Source organism: Austrofundulus limnaeus, unplaced genomic scaffold, assembly GCF_001266775.1.
Source record: "Austrofundulus limnaeus strain Quisiro unplaced genomic scaffold, Austrofundulus_limnaeus-1.0 Scaffold72, whole genome shotgun sequence".
Taxonomy (NCBI): Eukaryota; Metazoa; Chordata; class Actinopteri; order Cyprinodontiformes; family Rivulidae; genus Austrofundulus; species Austrofundulus limnaeus.
This window is the reverse complement of record NW_013952474.1, coordinates 1,527,354-1,536,167: the sequence shown is the minus strand read 5'-3', so window position 1 is coordinate 1,536,167 and position 8,814 is coordinate 1,527,354.

Here is an 8,814-nt window from a genome sequence, read left to right as displayed (position 1 = left end):
CTCCCAGTGTTTCTCATTGTCCTCATTAGTTTCCCTTTATATTCAGTGTCTTGTCATCTTGTCTTTGCCTGATCATTGTGCTGTATACCCTGAGGTGTTTACCAAGACAAGTGAGTATTTTGTGCTGTCTCACCAGCCTTTTTGTTTCATATTAAAGGYCTTGCTTTTTGAATTTTGAACCTGCCTGCGCCCTGGGTCATTYTCTGCCAAAACATCCCAGCCTTCAGTCTAACTGGGTTTAAAACGAAGATTTATAATAATAATTTGAATTTGAATGCTGACAGAAGAGGTGGTCCTGATCCAGGAAAGTGCTCTGRCTGTAGATGTATCTCCTGTCTCTCTCTGTGATAAAAACCACTTCCTCTGCAAACCAAAACCACTTTCCTCTGAGCTCACCTTCACATCAGTCGACCCTGATGAAGACAGGAAGAGCTGTGGTGAGCCGGAGACTAAGTAGCTGATTACAGAGGGTTTTTTTTTTTTTTAGCTACTGAGGGATTTTCCCTTTGGTCAGACTGTTCAGAGAAGACAGAGGGAGGATTGCCCAACTTCTGAATAACCACCATTACTCACAACATTCAGAAAAACATCTCCAGAGATCTGCTTAGAGCGGGACGCATGTAGACGTTCTCCGTCAGACAGAACTGAAGTTTAAAGCTTGTGGAAAATGCTCTAAAGCATCATAAAGTAATGAAGTGTTCCTTGGAGATATCTTTCAACACTGCACACACCAAAACATTCCATAGCACACTAGGAATGACTCTCAAATACTACCACACCAGATCTGTTTAACTCACCATGTTGTAGCCTTTTTTGTGTTGCTAAAGTTGGTTAGCTGTGGAGACCATCTTGAATCGTGTTGACTCCAGAAGTAAAGAGGTTATCTAACCTGATGTTACTCCATTACTGAGTAATAATAAAACCCAGCCAGTGGTTTGTGAGACATTTTGCCAACAGTCAGTCAGGCGGTTACATCATCACCAGCCTTTTGTGGCAGAGGGTGATAAAAATAACAGATGGATCGATGATTTGAAACACAAATCAGACAAACATAATCTGAGTTTTGAGCAATAAGCTGGAAAACAAAGACTATTTCAAAAGATTTGAGAGAAACTCAATCATTCTTTGATGCCTTCTGGTTCTGCTTTTCTCTGACTGAGGAATAAGAAACACTTCGTTATTTATTCCAAGCACCTTTCACCCAGACAGATTTATAAGCCAGAGGGGACTATATTCATATTTTACATTGAACAACTGGATCATTAATCAAGCCGAAACTTCTGTGACCAACCCTTCTGATGTGAGCCACAAAAGTTAACTGAAACCTCGTCGCTTTAACAAAATGTCTCAACAGTCAAGAGGATCAACGTTTCCTTTTATCCCCTGCTTCTAATTATGAATTAACAATGGCAACAGAGACCCAGATAACAGGTTGACGTGTCTGTCGGGTTCAGAGTTGTTCCATTGGGTGGTCACACCCACTCCCAGCTCAGTTCTTAAACATACTTCCCACTAAGCAGAGTATATCTGGCCCAGATCTTAACACACAGTTCAAAGAAACAAAGAATGGTGGTCCTTTGGTGGTCCCATATGTGGCAGCACATGTGGAGCCATAGTGGTTAGCACTGATGCCTCACAGCATGAAGGTCCTGATTCCCAGTTCGAGTCTTTCTGTGTGGAGTTTGCATGTTCTCCTCGTGCGTGGGTTTTCTCCAAATACTTTGGTTTCCTCCCACAGACCAAAAACATACTGTATTAGCCTCCCCTGCAAATGAGATCTGTGATTAATAATAATAATGTGGTTTGCCAGAGGTGGTCCACTGATAAGCACCACATAAACCAAACTGTGACTGGGCCAGTTATGAGCCACATAAACCAAACCACACAGGCTTGTTGTTGCATTTCATTTAAAAACAGTGCAGTGGTTGCCAGACCTGGCCTACATCTGGTTGATAACTCACTCGCCATTTTTCTAGCAGTACCAGTTTAGCAGCAGATCTGGCCCACACCTGTCTGCTGTGTGGGCTGTTTGAGATTCTGAGCYGGTTTAACCACAGATTTATTTGATGTTATTCATTGTTTTTTAATGTCCTACAGCCTACAGGTAAAATAAATTTAGGTATAAATTTAGAAACTGAGTTTTTGAAAAAATCTGTTAAACTTGAAAAAATCTGAGATTTCTCTGTACGTCCGTATTCCTGCAAAATGAGAGAAACTGTGTAAATTACAGACAGTCCATACAACTTGACATGTGTGCTGAGTGATGTATTTTTATAGCTGAATTGTTACAGTTTTGAGTGCATTTCTCATCATCCAGCACCTGCCTAAAACATGGAGACCACACAGTCAGCTTTAGCTCCCTATTATTCAATCATTCTCTGTAGAAAACTAACAAAGTTACCTGTAATTTAAGGATGAAGGAGGACCAAAAGAACACAGAGGTTTTTAACTAGTAACTCTTCTATTTGAGTTTATGGAAGAAAACAACAAAAACATAATAATAATAAAATAAAACAACCAAGCTCCTCCCAGCTCAGCCAATCAGTACATCATCTATCCAGTCCTCTTTACACCATTAAGGCACAAGTGCACATGCACAGATCATCACAGAAGCAAAGACAAAGAAAGTGAAGTTCAGTTAACAAACTTTGTAAAATGATGTAATTCTGTGGGGCTCAGAGGTTTCTGAATGATGATGATGATGATGATGATGATGGTGATGATGATGATGATGATGATGATGATGATGGTGATGATGAGGAGTCTTTCTAAATGTAATCTTGATCTGTTATGTTCTAAACACTGCATCACAGTCAAGTTTGTTTGTTTTTGCACATTTCAACAACAGGGCATTTCAAAGTGTTTTTTGAAACAAGCAACACACAATACAATTTGTCAAATGCCATCATCAAAATCAAGCAAATACACATSAAATATATTGATCAATRTTCCACTTCCTACTGATCAAAGGCGACTCTAAACAGGATGGGCTTTTGGCCTTGATTTAAAGGAACTCAGTGTTTTAGCTGTTCTGCAGTTTTCTGGAAGTTTGTTACAGATTTGAGGTGCATAGAGACTGAACRCTGCTTCTCCATGTTTGGTTCTGGTGATRCAGAATRAACKAGGATCTTTGTTTTAATAATATATCATGATCAACAGTTTTAAAGGCTGCTATGAGGTCCAACAGAAGCAGCACTGTGGTTTTCCTCAGTCTGTATTTACGTGGATGTCATTGAACACTTTGACGAAGGCACTAATTTGAAAATGTTAATCTGTATTTCAATAAGAATTGTTTGTTGTAAAACTTTTTTTCAGTAAACGACAGAGATTGGCTTGCCTTGGACTAAGTTTTRAATTTTGGCCCCCTTGTTTAACTGAATTAGACAAACATGACCTAAAACAACACAACCCTCTAACCCAGTAATGTGGTATTTTATAAACCTGGTAGAATAAAGCAAATAGAAGTAGAAAATATTTTGTCTTTACTCCAATCCTTATATTTATTCTGATCTGTAACAAACTATGTCAATGTCAATGTCAATTTTATTTATATAGCACATAAAAACAACAGAAGTTGGCCAAAGTGCTTCACAATTAAGCCAAATGAATAAAACAATTGAGCAACACAAATATAGACAGTAAAATCAATTTAAAATACAGAAAAACATTAAAAATATTATCATTAAAAGAATCTCAAACTCTTCCAGAATGAAAGGCCAGGGAGTAAAAGTGAGTTTTAAGCAGAGATTTAAAAGTCTCGACAGTCTCAACAGTCCGGATGCTAAGAGGTAAGCCATTCCAGAGTTTTGGTGCAGAGACTGCAAAGACCCGATCACCTCTAGACTTTAGTCTGGATCCAGGAACATCTAAGAGGAACTGGTTGGATGACTAAAGTGCTCTAACTGAAGTGGGGATGTTAATGAGACCACACAGGTAGGATGGGGCCAGACCCTTTAAAGCTTTAAAAGTAAGCAATAAAATCTTAAAATTTATCCWAAAATGAACAGGAAGCCAATGGAGAGAAGCCAGAACCGGGGATATGTGTTTGTGTTTTTTAGTTCCTGTTAAAAGACGAGCTGCTGCGTTTTGGACAACTTGTAATTGATGCAGAGAAGATTTATCTAAACCAACATACAAAGAATTACAATAATCCAAATGAGATGTAATGAGAGCATGAATCACTTTCTCAAGGTCTTTGTTTGGGAGGTATGGATGGTTCTTTCTTTCTTCTTTTTTCAGAACATAATATCTGTATTGATTTGACACTAAAATCTGTGTCCAACTCAGTGAAGCTGACTCTATTAAGTGTTTTTGGCAGAATTCCTCTAAGAGGAGGCCGTCGGGAGCGTGTCTGCTGATGAAAAAAGAGACAGATGGAGTGAGGCCAGCACTGTGTGAAACTTGAGATAAGTCTGGAAAGGGCAAACTTTAGGAGTATTTTTACTTGCTTCTGATAAGTTTGTTGCATCGAAATGCTGACATGGACCTCGTGACAGCTTCTGAAATTGCTGCGTGATTCTGTGTTGATACAAAGACGGACTTCTGCAGCATTCAAACATAAAGCATTAGCTGGGTTTCAAAATGTGATCTCCAATGTTAAAACAAAAGATTTGGTGATAACGGTGCAGAAAGGGGATTTTTTTTGTTTTGTTTTGTTTAATGGAAAGAAAAAATCTAATTCCAAGTAAACGTTTATAAAGAGCTCTTTTCATGCTGAAAACCCAACCAACAGTGAGGTTATTGTGCAAGTGACCAAACCCCTCGGGCCGTCCATCAGATCTAGACTGAAGTCTCGTCATGTGGACAAACTGATTCACCTTTAAACATGCGTGACAACATTCAAACCCACACAACAACACTCCCACGAGGACGGTGTGTGTGAACAGGACTTGAGATGTTCCAGAAATAATACCACAGACAAAGAACGAGGAAAATGTAGATAATTTCCAGTATATGACGGCAATGTGGRTGAAAAKAGTTTTTACTGGACAAATTTAGCTTCACAATAACCCCCATCTGACTGTAATATTGGATTGGTGCAAGCACTTCCTRCTTTATATGACAAGACAGCAATACAACTATTTTGTAGCTCAAAACTCAGSGTGAAAATAGGCCAAAATATTGTCAGTAAGTTTTGACAAATACCTTCAACTTCATGGTATTTTTCAGTAAAACAGCTTCATTTGATGCATTTCTGGTAAATATTTAAACACTGGGAATCTGTATCCCAACAGGATGCTTTCAGAAAAGCRTTTGTCTGCGATTTACGAGACAGACATTGTTACTCCGGACAAACTGGCAGAGACAATAACTGTCCARAGTTGACTGGGTCAGAGGTCTGCATGTTCAGTTCCAGGGTGGAAGTCACTGGTCTATACTGGTCTYAAGAGAGAATTTTGTTGTTTCACAGCTAAAACTACAAGAAATAAAAGCTGGTTTGACTCACGGCAGAGGATCACAGGATCTACGTATACCTGTGTTTTTGAATGGCAAAACTTTCTTTGCTGACCAAACCTGGTTGTCCACCATTTCCTGAAGAACAACCCAGAATGGAGACAAAATGGATTAGAGCCAACAGAACAGACGACAACCCTGTCTTCTGATTGTGTACTGTCATTGTTAATCAACATGACCTTTACCATGACTCATCTTACACAGTATGAAGAACAAATTTTTAGCTGCAACCTTTTAAACAGATTTTATTCATCAAGAAGCTACATAAGTCTGAGGCTGGCAAAGTTTGGGAAATCCCTTGTATGTGAGGAATCCAGAATATTCTGTTAATTCTCTCTGAAGTATTTTTCATAGCAAATCGTACAGGTCTCCCTCACCTACATATCTTTAATGAACATGTGTCAAACTTGAGGCCCGCAGGCCAARTGTGGCCAGCTACTGCATTTTATGTGTCCTTGAGAGCTTCAAATATTTCTCAATGTCTTAAAATAAGCTGATTTAAATCCAGTATTGACTATAAACTACGGTACATCTCCCATAACGCATGCTGATTTTTTTACCTACAAAATGACAGCATCCCACCACTAGATGGAGCTGCACAGAGTTCAGAACTCACCACGTAAAATCTTCATTTCACTGTATTTKTGACGGCTACCTTTTGATGTGGTTCACTTGTACTGGGAAGTGGGAATTTCCCACTTACAAGTTTTAAATTCAAACTAGAATGCCATGTGGGAGAGTTCAGAAAACATACAATACAGTTACTCACTATAACTCAACAGTGAGAAACTCTCTTACTTTTAATAGTATTTCTGTAATATTTGTTTCACATTTACATACATGTCAAGTTGTATGGATTATCTGTAAATTACACAAGTTTTCTCAGGTGTACGGACATATAGGGCAATCTCACAAATTCTTTTCAAATCTCACAGAATTATTTTTCTCCTCCAAAAAAAAACTCTGCTTCAAACTTATTTTACATATCAGAGCCTTTAGGGCGTAAAGAAAAAACACTAGAAATACCTGTCCAACTGCTCATTAACGCAAATGTTGAATCAGCCAATCACATGGCAGCAACTCAATCATTTAGGCATGTAGACATGTCCAAGATGATCTGCTGCAGTTCAAATGGAGCATCAGAATGAGGAAGAAAGGTGGTATTAGTGACTTTGAAACAGCATTTCAACACATCCTTTTATAAGAGGATGTGTTAAAATGCTGTTTCTATGCAGAAAATACCACGTAGAGTTTGACACCTACTGTATAAAGTCTGTTGGTTGTGTAGATATTATTCTTATACTAATGCTAAAGTAAAATCACCACACCAAACCGTGAGTCAGAGGCACACTGAGACCCACTTTACTCGACCAAACTCTGGAAATGTTGGCATTTTTCCGGTGCTGATTGTGAGAAAGTTAACACTGGCCTCATTGTGTCTGCTGTGGTTTCCATGCCGGGTCGCTGGCTGGATCATTTCAATGACACACTGTAAAAACAGTTGCATCCAAAATGGAAAAAAAACATGAACCTTCRTTTGGGTCRAGGATGAGGTTGGGTCACTCCTACACCTTGAAGAGAGTTATTTGCATGAAAAAGGTTGTTGACGAGGAGGGACATCCTGTACAGGGACCCCCAGGAGAGACCAGGATAATGTCAGAATCCGTGTTTTGGCTTGTACATCCCTTAAGGTCAAGTTTTATCATCATCTTTGCCCTGCACCGGGACCCTGGCAGAGGACCTCAGCCAACCATCAAACCAGTTGTWGCTCTAAACGAATCTCACTATGATCTCACAATGCTTCTTCCCTCTAGTGAAAGAAGTCTATAAACCTGTTTGAGTAAACCGTAATTTTATGAAATCTGATCAGGGACTTGAAACGGCATTACACAACATTGGTCCTGAACCAACTGTCCCGCATTCTTGAAATGATCCGTTTGAACACCTGGTTTGATTGAATGAGTCATTAGTGACTAGCAGGTGAGGTCATTTATTTAATTTGAATCAAATCTGTAGAATCACAAAGAAAATGGATCCTGATACAGATTTTCTACAAACCCTGAAACCAAAGCTTTAAACATTTAAAGATCTTCTGAGAAACTGGGAACTTGGTCTTATTTGTTTAATGATTTAGRTATGTGGGCAATAATCTCTTCCTCCATCCATTTCTTTCTGCGGTGCAGGTCCAGACAGGTTTAGTTTCATTCCAACATCGTTGCTGACGTTATCTCCTTCCCCCACATGCTCTGTCTTTTTTTTTTTTTTTTTTTTTTTTTTTTGGAAAGAGCTCCACTCATTTGGCTCTTTAACACATCTGTCAGAGTTTATTCCAGAATGTCAATTACTCCTCATGTTTGCAGAGCTGAGGGGACCAGAACCAGCCTTTGTCTCAGTTTTTCCATCTACAAATACATGTTATGTAACAGCTTTTTCAAATGCGTTGGGAAATATGTTCATTTAAATGTCACAACCTCAAAATCTATGGTTCTGAGAAGGTCTTGCTGTGAATAAATGAATACGTTTATATGCTGACCAAATCCCAGCTGGACTGATACATTTACTAACACTCCATTCTCTGAAGTTTCAAAGTCATGCTAAAAGTAATGTAGCGATCGTTCACATTTATAGCATGAAAAATTATTTTGAAAGTGCAATTGTTTAGCTAGCTGTTAGCCCAGCTAGACTTTTGCTTCTTTATCCAAACTCTGTGCTCCATGACAGATGGCTGATAAASCCACACAGCAAAATTTGGGCCGATATCATCTGGCCCAAATACTGCAAAGACTCACGGCTCTTTGGTGACCCCAGATGTAATTTGCCAGAGGTGGTTCATGCATGGGCCAGCCACTGGCCCATGCATGAACCACCTCTGGCAAATTACATCTGGGGTGGTTCATGCATGGGCCAGCCAGTGGCGGAGCAGACATTTTTCTCAGGGGTGGCCAGACGGGGACCACTACTCACACAGGGGTGGCCAGAAAAATTACATATTTTTAACTTGAAAGTGTCTGCAAATATTTGTGTTTTGTTCATTTCCTCATCTCGTTATACAAGCAGTGACTACTTTATAGACATGGGTGTCAGAACCATTTTAAAAGTGGGGGGACACACTGTTGGGGGGTGTGGGGGTCCTCACCCAGAAAATTTTGAACAAAATAGATGCCATTTCCTGCATTCTGGTGTATTTTACCAAGTTTTTAAACAGACTCTTGCCTACATAAATAAACACTTGATTTAATAATTATTTCAGAGGCAAATTATTAATCTAGTTCCATCATCCTGTTTTTAAACTCACTGCTACAGCTGAGATAAGGTTAATCAATGTGACCCAATTTATCATATCCAATGACTTTAGGGGTG